The sequence below is a fragment of the Triticum urartu genome, chromosome 2 (genome assembly GCF_003073215.2).
Source record: "Triticum urartu cultivar G1812 chromosome 2, Tu2.1, whole genome shotgun sequence".
Lineage (NCBI taxonomy): Eukaryota > Viridiplantae > Streptophyta > Magnoliopsida > Poales > Poaceae > Triticum > Triticum urartu.
In genome coordinates this window covers 706289932-706303166 of record NC_053023.1, presented here as the reverse complement: position 1 = coordinate 706303166, position 13235 = coordinate 706289932, and positions in this window count along the sequence as shown.

The window sequence follows — 13235 nt, the reverse complement described above, 5'->3', positions numbered from 1 at the left end:
TAATAGCCTCACCCCTTCGCTTACTATGCTCTATAGTTGGAAGGGACGAGGCCCTGCGGTTACTACACTCTTATCTCCTCCTTGCCAGTTCCCCTCCCCCCGAAGAGAAGGCAGTTCGTCGCTGCTCCCATGGATTCGCTAGGCGGTTCTCCTCATCGTCGGGGCTGGGAGACCTTGGACGACGATACTCTGGGAGAAATCGCACGCCGCTCCGACGTCCTCACCGCCGCAAGACTCGGTGCTTCCTGCACCAACTATTTTAAGATGGTGCTTAAAATGGCTTGGGAAAAGGCCATGCTTGCTGGTCTTCCATGCGTCCTCGAGGAGAAGGTTCTTCTATGGGACAATCCTTCGAACAGTCCACCGCTCCCTGGCCATGGTTGCACGTTGACTCCGCTAGAGTTGCCGACGTTGAGAGGTAGTTGGATTTTGTCCGATGTGCAGGTCAGTAATGGAGTCTGATCATGTAGTACTTAGTTATTCCATTTCCATCCCGTAATTTCTCCGCTACCCACCATCTTATATATAGGTCTGGGTCGGTGCCAACGAAGATTGGCTTGCATACCTCCGGCCGGATACTACCATCATTTTGCACAACATCCACAGCAGTGCGGCAGTTCCGATAGACCCCTTCTCCACCATTGGGATCGGCCTTCCGGACTGGCTGGGCTTGAATACATATGATGATGCCTACATGAGATTGAAGAAGATAGAAATTGCGGACCCGCCGACAAAGCGACGCGGCTACGACGATTACTATCTCATCGCGGTGTTCGACATAAGGATTGCCATCAATGCAAGAGGTAGTAATGGCAGAGGCTGGCGCATGTTGGCGGTGACAGATTTGTACCCCTACACGTTCGAAGACGCCATGCGCCATCTAGGCCGCATCTTCACGGTGATAAGCCAGGGGACTTGTTTCATCTTGTTGCCATCCTACGGTATGAGACATTACAAACGGAATGCACAAACCATCATTTGCATCCCTAACGGTACTCCATTATTTTGCAGGGACCAGTCATCCCGCGATCAAAATAAGATCGCCGATCCTGGATGTGCATTTGCATCCGCGATTCGGTCTAACTTGGAACCTTGTAGCTGACTTTGGCATATTGGGATCAACTATCTTAGCAGTCGTTACCCATGGTACCACTGATGTGCAACATGGTCACACAATCTACCATGTTCGGACCGTCACCATCTACCCAGGTATTCCATTTTTAACCCTCTCGCCTTCTCTTTCATTGTTGTACTAGTACCCTACTTACGTACTAGTAGGAGTACTTTTTACCTTGGAGGACGTGTATAGCTAGCTAGGCCCTTGAAGACTTGAACCCACTAGCTGCCACCATTTTTGTTTTTCCATGTCTTGCTATCTCATCCATGTAGCCAACAGTGGCTATATATAATAAGCCGGTTATTTTACTTCCTCTATACCGGAGTAGTACTATTTGCTGCACAGTATTACTGACCACCATATTTGAGCACAACACTATTATGCATGGACCTTGACTATGTACGTCACCATGTGTCCAGATCTGAGATGCCGCGTGTACCAGATGAACGGCGCCGAGTTCGACCACCGTGATGCTACGTGGGTGCCGAGGAACACTATTGGAGATTACTCACTTTTTATTGGGGACAGCTACCCCATTGTGAAGCGGATGCCACCTTCCGTGCACGACATGGAAGGCCTGCCATTCATGAAGCATGGTTGTGTTTTCAGTGTGCACCGCCGGATGAACGACATGCTGGGACACACTATCCCTGATTTATGCCGCTTCAGCTTGGATGAGTCTCCATCGTGTGGAACCGGACTAGAAAGCTGCGACAATGATTCCCGTTGCCCACCACTATGGATCATGCCATCCATGAAGAACACCTGGGACTGGAACCTGGAGGAGGACATGTAGCCCATCTATAACGTGTAAGTGGAGTACGGTAAATTGTGAACGGTAGCGCTGTGAATATATGTAGACTAGTCATGCACAAATTTATCACATGAATTGAAGATGAACTTGTGTGGCATATTGGCATTTGTCCTTTAGAATTTATTACTAGTAAATGTGTTATGTGTACGTGTAACTTGTGTGGTTGTTGCACGGGCTCCAACATGCTATTTGAGAAAAAAATGGTGGCACAGCTTTGGATATACGTGACGTGGCAGCATCATATAGTAGCATCGTTCGCTATAGTTGTAGTACACTCCTACTAGGACAACAACTCCTATAAAACCTTGCGCTTGGCTCTTTGCCTCTTCGGGAGGTTCAACAGTTCGTACTCGTGTGAACCTTGCACTTGGCTCTTCGCCTCTCCGGAAGGTCCAACAATGATGATACTACAGTACACAATATGCTTCTGGCAATCTGACACCGATTGAACTACTGCACGTCCACCGCGAGGGTAGGGGGAGGGAGAGGGAGAGGGCGCTGTAGTCAAAACCCTCTCCTCGTCCTGCGAACCACCGCGCGCGTGGGCGAGGGAGAGGCGTAGTGAGCAAGCTTCTCCTCGTTCGACGAGTTGACGAGACACATCAAAGCAGTACTATTACTAGTCCATACTACGTCCTTTCCGGTTAATATGGCTTAATTTGAAACGAGAAAAATACACTGGCGGTCAACGTATGCAACAATACGCTCTTTACGGTCACTATATATAGTTTTGCGGTGATTATACAATCATTAGCTCATCGTAGAGCACCGTATTGCACCCTACTGACCGGCCACATAGTCGATGTGGCACTTTGTTGACTGGTTAAATTGTCACCTGGTTTCTGGGTCCCACCTGTCAGTTGGGAGAACAAAGAAATCAGCTAAAAAACAAAGAGTGTAGTACATCTACACTTCCAATGCATTTAGCCTTTAATCTAAATCGATATTGATTGACTAATGCACCAACTTGTGCTCTAGGTATAGGCTACATGTCTATCCTTAATTACAGCATGCAACGACCTTCATTTAATCTTCTTCTCTCAATGGTCGCATACACACATAAGTCTGCTACTTTTGGGCGTTAATTATGCCCTGGTCAATGTGTAAATCTCTAAATGTACAGTCTTTCACGAACCTAGGGAGTAGGTTGAGAACTTGAGCGTGAGCGTGTGTGTTGTGTCGTGTGCTGTGTGCCGCATGGGTGCGTGAGTGTTGCGTGCGTCCATGTGTACGTGTGAGTGTTGCATGCTGCATGCATGGGGCTTACTCCCTCCCATTGACATGTTCATATTTCAAGCTTCCTCTGTTCCCTCCATATGGTGATACTCGCTCTGTTCCCAAATACGGAGTAAAATCCTCCCTCTGTTCCCAAATACGGAGTATTTGTCTTTCTAGAGATTTCAACAAGTGACTACGTATGGAGCAAAATGAGTGAAGTGAGCGTAGAGGCATAGGGATAATGTAGAAAGGAAGTCTTCGCGATCCATTATTCCCCATCTCGGTCAGAGAGAACTATTCAACTAGTCTTCGCAGTGAAGTGACAATACACGCTGCAGCAGATGGGACACTTAATTAATAAGCTGATCCAGCGTGTTGGTGTTACTAAATCGGCCTTACCTAGTACTGCCATCATGTTTGCCAGTAGAGCACGCTTCTGTCCTCCATTAACTGACATATGGGCCCTCTTGTGGTAGACCCACATGTCATCGGCGTAACTATTTACACTCCGAAGGACGGTATATCCTGGTAGTAGTAGTAGAATTGAGATTTAATGCACTTTCTACCCTGTCTTCCACTCTTCTTCCTCCTCTCTTCCCCATCGTCGGCCGCAAACCATTCCCCCCCCTCCCGCTCACTGCTCGCCCGCCCGCGCTATCTTCCTTGGTAGCTTGCGCGTACCATATCCCCCCGCTCACTGCTCGGCCACGCGAGGAGAAACTTCTTCGCTCGCCCGCCCGAATCCACTTCCCTGCTCTCGCAGGCACCGAAAACCCCAATGGCAGAACCGACTGACACGCAGAGCCGCGATTGGAATTCCCTCCCCGATGTTCTCTTGGAGCAGAACTATAATCGTATGGACCTACTCAGCACCGTCCATCTGGCCACATGCTCGATGTCTTTGTACCGTCTACTCGTCTGCAACCGGCCGGCTCTTTTCAAGACACCCTGCTTGCTGATGCCCGATCCTCGCACGTGGCCCAAACACCGACTTGACGATCCTACGGAGGTTGCCGTGGTGCCCCTCGACATGCTACCACTACCCATCCACCTGCCCTTCATGCGCGACCACTACTGGGCGGGCATGAAGGCCAACTGGATCGTCCTCATCCACCAATCTGGTAGTCAGTGGCGTCTCGTGGATATCTACACCCAGCAAGAGATCACCCTTCCATCTTTGGATACTGCCGCCATCGAGCCTCGTGGCTCGCCGGACACTCCTGCCTACTATGCACGAGACACGCTGAGCTTTTGGCTCGACCTCTGTTTGCTGAAGGTTGTAATCTGTGAAGTGCCCACACCATCAGAAGACTACATGGATTACAAGCTCATTGCCGTGTTCAACATGGGATTAGTCTATCTGGAATCCGGTCGCCATACATGGTTATGGTTCATCGTCGATCCTCTTTACCCAACACTTATGTCTGATGCTATAGTGCACGATGGCATCGTTTATGCGGTCGACGCACAGATTGGCTGCCTATATTGGTGGAATCTATCGTCATGTAATTGTTCTATCTCATCTCATCTTTACCTTAAGAATACGAGTGCCCGTTCATTGTTACAAATTTAGAATATAGTGTCGTCGCCCTCTAATGCACGCCGTAAAATAGCAAGGTCTGGTGAAATAAGTGCACCCACCTTCTCCCTAGCAAGCAAATATTTGGTAATAAAAAGTGCAAAGTAACAAACAACGGGAAAACGTAAGCCAACGGCGGTGATGGCTGACACTCCTCTCTCATCACCCACTGTGAGGGTGCGATAAAAATCCTCAAACTCAGCCGACCTAGGCTCAGCCAAGCTCCCATCAGACGGAATCATGCATATGCCACAAAACTCAGTAAGTGGTATCTGATGGTTTTCAGCATATAAATCAAAGCTCACTTCAGGAGGATTATTTCTAGGCAAGAAAGTAAAGCTCCGAACAAAGATATTTGTGAGGATGTGGTGCTGGTCACACTCATCAACGATGAAGTCGGTGAGGCTAGCATTAGCAATATATTGCATGAACTCCTCAAGAATTCTAGCCTCTTGCGGGAACGGGGTGTAAGGCCATTTGCACGGCCGTACTTCTGCCAACCTCCGAGGGTGGAGATCATTGTCAAAAAGACTCCCCAATAACACCTGTGGAGTTCTTCTTAGAGCCAAACTTCCTGAAGATATTCATGTCCACATACAATTTCTGAAAATAAAAAAATTGGAGTGACAAAAAATTGTCAACAAAACTTTGTAAAACTGATAGCAACTACTCATAGGGATACATGGAGGCCATAGCAAGCATTCAAACTACTTAGAACACTACGAATTCAACATGCAAGCATATCTACAGCAGCACCAAGAGTAGCTAATTATTCAAAATATAAACCACTAAAGCAAAAACTAATTGGACAAACGGTGGAGTCACATGCCAAGCAACAATCCCCCGAAACAGTTTCGGAAACGGGGCTTCGAGCAAAGAGATCGAAATCCATGGGTTTGAGCTCAGGAACACGGGAGATAGAGCAATGGGGATTTTTTCTGGAGGTAAGTGATGATGTGGTATGAAGAGATAAGTGAGGGGGCCCACGTGGGGACCACAACCCACCAGGGCGCGCTTGGGGGTGCTGGCGTGCCCAGGTGGGTTGTGCCCACCTGGTGCACCTCCCTCTGATGTTATTTGCACCAAAAATTCTTAAATATTTAGAAAAAATTGTATTAAATTTTCAGGGCATTCTGAGAACTTTTATTTTTGGGTCATTGTTTTATTGCACAAGAAATTCAGAAAACAGACAAAACATGGCATTTTATTTTATTTAACTAAATAAAACAGAGAATAAAAAGTAGGGACAGAAAGTAGTGCTTACTAAATTCATCAACTTCATACCGTTCAAAAATGATCCATTAATAAGGTTGATCAAGTCTTATTAACAACCACTTTCGATTAGCATGGAACCGAAGAACTTTTGTAAATCACTAAGTTACCTCAATGGGAATATGCATTTCCCCAACAATAAGTATTTCATATTTCTTTTTGATAGTAGGTAGAGGTATTTGAAAAATTCCAATAGTGATTGTCGGAGATTTTTCAACAACATTAATATCATTCACTTGGAATTGTTTCTTTGGAAAGTGCACTGTATGCTCATTGCCATTAATATGAAAAGTGACCTTGCTTTTATTGCAATCAATAACAGCCCCTGCAGTATTCAAGAAGGGTCAACCAAGGATAATTGACTGTTGTCGTCCTCGGGCATCTCAAGTATAACAAAGTCAGTCAAAATAGTAACATCAGCAACAACAATGGGCACATTCTCACAGATACCGATAGGTATGGCAGTTGATTTACCAGCCATTTGCAAAGATATTTCAGTAGGTGTGAGTGAAGGAAATATGCCCTAGAGGCAATAATAAATTTATTATTTATTTCCTTATAATCATGATAAATGTTTATTATTCATGCTAGAATTGTATTAACCGGAAACATAATACATGTGTGAATACATAGACAAACAAGAGTGTCACTAGTATGCCTCTACTTGACTAGCTCGTTAATCAAAGATGGTTATGTTTCCTAACCATGAACAATGAGTTGTTATTTGATTAACGAGGTCACATCATTAGTTGAATGATCTGATTGACATGACCCATTCCATTAGCTTAGCACCCGATCGTTTAGTATGTTGCTATTGCTTTCTTCATGACTTATACATGTTCTATGACTTGACTATGAGATTATGCAACTCACGTTTACCGGAGGAACACTTTGGGTACTACCAAACGTCACAACGTAACTGGGTGATTATAAAGGAGCATTACAGGTGTCTCCAAAGGTAGATGTTGGGTTGGCGTATTTCGAGATTAGGATTTGTCACTCCGATTGTCGGAGAGGTATCTCTGGGCCCTCTCGGTAATGCACATCACATAAGCCTTGCAAGCACTGCAACTAATATGTTAGTTGTGAGATGATGTATTACGGAACGAGTAAAGAGACTTGCCGGTAACGAGATTGAACTAGGTATTGGATACCGACGATCGAATCTTGGGCAAGTAACATACCGATGACAAAGGGAACAACGTATGTTGTTATGCGGTCTGACCGATAAAGATCTTCGTAGAATATGTAGGAGCCAATATGGGCATCCAGGTCCCGCTATTGGTTATTGACCGGAGACATGTCTCGGTCATGTCTACATTGTTCTCGAACCCGTAGGGTCCGCACGCTTAAGGTTACGATGACAGTTATATTATGAGTTTATGCATTTTGATGTACCGAAGGTTGTTCGGAGTCCCGGATGTGATCACGGACATGACGAGGAGTCTCGAAATGGTCGAGACGTAAAGATTGATATATTGGAAGCCTATGTTTGGACATCGGAAGTGTTCCGGGTGAAATCGGGATTTTACCGGAGTACCGGGAGGGTTACCGGAACCCCCCGGGAGCCATATGGGCCTTCATGGGCCTTAGTGGAAAGGAGAAAGGGGCAGCCCAAGGTGGCTGCGCCACTTCCCCCTCCCCTAGTCCTATTAGGACTAGGAGAAGGTGGCCGGCCCCCCTCTCTCCCTTCCCCTCCGAGGAATCCTAGTTGGACTAGGATTGGGGGGAGGAATCCTACTCCCAGAGGGAGTAGGACTCTCCTGCGCCTCCCCTCCTTGGCCGGCCAGTCCTTCCCCTTGGCTCCTTTATATACGGAGGCAGGGGACACCTCTAGACACAAGTTGATCCACGTGATCTATTCCTTAGCCGTGTGCGGTGCCCCCTGCCACCATATACCTCGATAATACCGTAGCGGAGTTTAGGCGAAGCCCTGCTGCTGTAGTTCATCAAGATCGTCACCACGCCGTCGTGCTGACGAAACTCTACCCCGACACTTTGCTGGATCGGAGTCCGGGGATCGTCATCGAGCTGAACGTGTGCTCGAACTCGGAGGTGCCGTAGTTTCGGTGCTTGATCGGTTGGATCGTGAAGACGTACGACTACTTCCTCTACGTCGTGTCATCGCTTCCGCAGTCGGTCTGCGTTGGGTACGTAGACAACACTCTCCCCCTCGTTGCTATGCATCACATGATCTTGCGTGTGCGTAGGAATTTTTTTGAAATTACTACGTTCCCCAACAGTGAGCTTATTCAAATCAAGTCTTTTATATAAAGAGAAAGACATAACACTAACACCAACTCCTAAATCACACGAAGCAGTTTTCACATAATTCTTTTTGATAGAGCAAGGTATAGTTGGTATTCCCGGATCTTCAAGTTTTTTAGGTACTCCATCTTTAAAAGTGTAATTAGCAAGCATAGTAGAGATTTCAGCTTTCGGTATTTTTCTCTTATTTGTGATGATGTCTTTCATATATTTTGCATAAGGAGGCATTTTCAAGATATCAGTCAAGCGAGTACGCAAAAAGACTAGCTTCAGCATTTCAACAAAGCGTTCAAATTCTTCATCATCATTCTTTTTAGTTGACTTGGGTGGAAAAGGCATAGGTTTTTGAACCCACGGTTCTCTTTCTTTGTGTTTTCTTGCAACAAAGTCTCATTTGTCATATCTTTTATTCTTAGGTTGTGGGCTATCAAGATCAACAGGTGGTTCTATCTCAACATTATTATCTGGTTCTTTTTCATTGTTCGGTTGAGAGTCTTCTTGAACCTCATCATTAACTTTTTCATTATCATTAGGTGAGTGTTCATTACAAGATTGAGTTTCAGCATTAGAGATAGAAACTTCATTTCCATTATCAGGAGGTTTTTCTTTTTCAGGTTCACTAGAAGTGTGCAAAGTCCTATCATTTTTCCTTTTCTTTTTCTTCTTAGAAGGACTAGGTGCACTATGTTAGCTGTTTGTGAATCTTGATCACTTCTTTTAGGGTGTCCCTCAGGATAAAGTGGTTCCTGAGTCATTTTAACTCCTCTAGTTGCAACTTGATGACCCAGAAGTATAGGGGATCTATCGTAGTCCTTTCGATAAGTAAGAGTGTCGAACCCAACGAGGAGCAGAAGGAAATGACAAGCGGTTTTCAATAAGGTATTCTCTGCAAGCACTAAAATTATCGGTAACATATAGTTTTGTGATAAGGTAATTTGTAACGGGTAACAAGTAACAAAAGTAAATAAGGTGCAGCAAGATGGCCCAATCCTTTTTGTAGCAAAGGACAAGCCTGGACAAACTCTTATATAAAGGAAAACGCTCCCGAGGACATATGGGAATTATCGGCAAGCTAGTTTTCATCACGCTCATATGATTCATGTTCGTTACTTTGATAATTTGATATGTGGGTGGACCGGTGCTTGGGTACTGCCCTTCCTTGGACAAACATCCCACTTATGATTAACCCCTATTGCAAGCATCCGCAACTACAAAAGAAGTATTAAGGTAAACCTAACCATAGCATGAAACATATGGATCCAAATCAGCCCCTTACGAAGCAACACATAAACTAGGTTTTAAGCTTCTGTCACTCTAGCAACCCATCATCTACTTATTACTTCCCAATGCCTTCCTCTAGGACCAAACAATGGTGAAGTGTCATGTAGTCGACATTCACATAACACCACTAGAGGAGAGACAACATACATATCATCAAAATATCGAACGAATACCAAATTCACATGACTACTTATAGCAAGACTTCTCCCATGTCCTCAGGGACAAACGTAACTACTCACAAATCATATTCATGTTCATAATCAGAGGGGTATTAATATGCATAAAGGATCTGAACATATGATCTTCCACCGAATAAACCAACTAGCATCAACTACAAGGAGTAATCAACACTACTAGTAACCCAAGGTACCAATCTGAGGTTTTGAGACAAAGATTGGATACAAGAGATGAACTAGGGTTTGAGATGAGATGGTGCTAGTGAAGATGTTGATGGATATTGACCCCCTCCCAATGAGAGGATCGATGGTGATGACGATGGTGATGATTTCCCCCTCCCGGAGGGATGTTTCTCCGGCAGAACAGCTCCGCCGGAGCCCTAGATTGGTTCCGCCAAGGTTTCGCCTCGTGGTGGCGGAGTTTCATCCCGTGAGCTTGCTTATGATTTTTTTTCTCAGACGAAAGACTTCATATAGCATAAGATGGGCACCGGAGGCCTGCCAGGGGGCCCACGAGACAAGGGGTGCGCTCAGGGGGTAGGGCGCGCCCCCACCCTCGTGGCTAGGGTGTGGCCCCCTCTGGTTAATTCTTTCATCAATATTTTTTATATATTACAAAACGTGCTCCCGTGAAGTTTCAGGACTTTTGGAGTTGTGCAGAATAGGTCTCTAATATTTGCTCCTTTTCCAGCCCAGAATTCCAGCTGCCGGCATTCTCCCTCTTCATGTAAACCTTGTAAAATAACAGAGAATAGGCATAAGTATTGTGACATTATGTGTAATAACAACCCATAATGCAATAAATATCGATATAAAAGCATGATGCAAAATGGATGTATCAACTCCCCCAAGCTTAGACCTCGCTTATCCTCAAGCGGAAGCCGATAACGAAAAATATGTTCACATGTTTACAGATAGAGTTGTCGATAAAATAAAATATGGACACGAGGGCATCATGATCATTCTTATAACAGCAACATATATATACATTGTCATATGATTTCTCATGCTAAAGTAACAATTCATTCACAATTTCAAGTATGAATCAGAAACTTTATTGGAAGATAACAAACTATAATCTCAGTCATTGAAGCAATTGCAATTTATCATAACATCGGAAAGAGTCAATATAAGAGCTTTTCAGCAAGTCCACATACTCAACTATCATTTAGTCTTTGACAATTGCTAACACTCATGCAATACTTGTGGGTATGGAGTTTTAGTCGGACACAGAGAAAGATAGGGGCCTATAGTGTTGCCTCCCAAACTTTTACCTCAAGGGTAATGTCAACAATAATAGTTCATGCCAACTTACATCCAATTGGATATATGTATCAGGATCTTTCCAACACAATGTGCTTGCCAAAGGAAAAAAAGGAAAGGTGAAGATCACCATGACTCTTGTATAAGGTGTAAGACAAAAGTAAAAAAGATAGGCCCTTCGCAGAGGGAAGCAGAGGTTGTCATGTGTTTTTGTGGTTAGATGCACAAGATCTTAATGCGAAAGAACGTCACTTTATATTGCCACTTGTGATATGGACCTTTATTATGCAGTCCGTCACTTTTATTTCTTCCACATCACAAGATCGTATAAAGCTTATTTTCTCCACACTAATAAATCATACATATTTAGAGAGCAATTTTTATTGCATGCAACAATGACAACTTACTTGAAGGATCTTACTCAATCCATAGGTAGATATGGTGGACTCTCACAGCAAAAACTGGGTTTAAGGATGTTCGGAAGCACAAGTAGTATCTCTACTTGGTGCAAAGAATTTGGCTAGCATGAGGGAGAAAGGCAAGCTCAACATGTTGGATGATCCATGACAATATACTTTATTTCAGATATAAGAAAACATAACCCATTACGTTGTCTTCCTTGCCCAACATCAACTCTTTAGCATGTCATATTTTAATGAGTGCTCACAATCATAAAAAATGTCCAAGATAGTATATTTATATGTGAAAACCTCTCTTTCTTTATTACTTCCTATTAATTGCAACGATGACCAAAACTATGTTTGTCAACTCTCAACAACTTTTATTCATCATACTCTTTATATGTGAAGTCATTACTCTCCATAAGATCCATATGATCTCTTTATTTCCTTTTTTTTCTTTTATTCCCTCAAGATCATAGTAAGATAATCAAAGCCCTTGACTCGAAACTAATCTTTATTATATATAGCTCACGGACTCGATTACATAGAAGGATCATAAGGCAAAACTCAAAACTAGATCATACTAAAACTTTATTCTACTAGATCAAAATATTACTAAAAGGATCGAACTAAGAAAAATGGTAAAGATAAGAGTGTGATGGTGATACGATACCAGGGCACTCTCCCAAGCTTGGCAGTTGCCAAGGGGAGTGCCCATACCCATTGTTGGGGAACGTAGTAATTTCAAAAAATTCCTACGCACACGCAAGATCATGGTGATGCATAGCAACGAGAGGGGAGAGTGTGTCCACGTACCCTCGTAGACCGAAAGCGGAAGCGTTAGCACAACGCGGTTGATGTAGTTGTACGTCTTCACGATCCAACCAATCAAGCACCGAACACACGGCACCTCCGAGTTCTGCACGCGTTCTACTCGATGACGTCCCTTGAACTCCAATCCAGCCGAGCTTTGAGGGAGAGTTCTGTTAGCATGACGGCGTGGTGATGATGATGATGTTCTACCGACGCAGGGCTTCGCCTAAGCACCGCTACGATATGACCGAGGTGGATTATGGTGGAGGGGGGCACCGCACATGGCTAAAAGATCTAAGAGATCAATTGTGTCTATGGGGTGCCCCCCTCCTCCATATATAAAGGGGGGAGGAGGAGGGGGCCGACCAAGAGGAGGAGGCGCGCCCAAGAGGGGCAATCCTACTCCAAGTAGGTTTTGCCCCCCTTTCCTATTCCAACTAGGAGAAGGGGGGAGGAGGAGGTGGAGAGAAGGAAGGAGAAGGGGGGCCGCCGCCCCCTTCCCTTTCCCAATTCGGATTGGGCAAGGGGGGCCGCGCGCCACCTCCTGCTGCCTCTCCTCTTCCACCACTTTGGGCCCATGAGGCCCAATAACCCCCGGGGGGGGGGTCCGGTAACCCCCCGGTACTCCGGTATATATCCGATAACACCCGAAACCATTCCGGTGTCCGAATATAGTCGTCCAATATATCAATCTTCATGTCTCGACCATTTCGAGACTCCTCGTCATGTCCTTGATCACATCCGGGACTCCGAACTACCTTCAGTACATCAAAACACATAAACTCATAATATAACCATCAACGAACTTTAAGTGTGCGGACCCTACGGGTTCGAGAACTATGTAGACATGACTGAGACACGTCTCCGGTCAATAACCAATAGCGGAACCTGGATGCTCATATTGGCTCCTACATATTATATGAAGATCTTTATCGGTCAAACCGCATAACAACATACCTTGTTCCCTTTGTCATCAGTATGTTACTTGCCCGAGATTCGATCGTCGGTATCTTAATACCTAGTTCAATCTCGT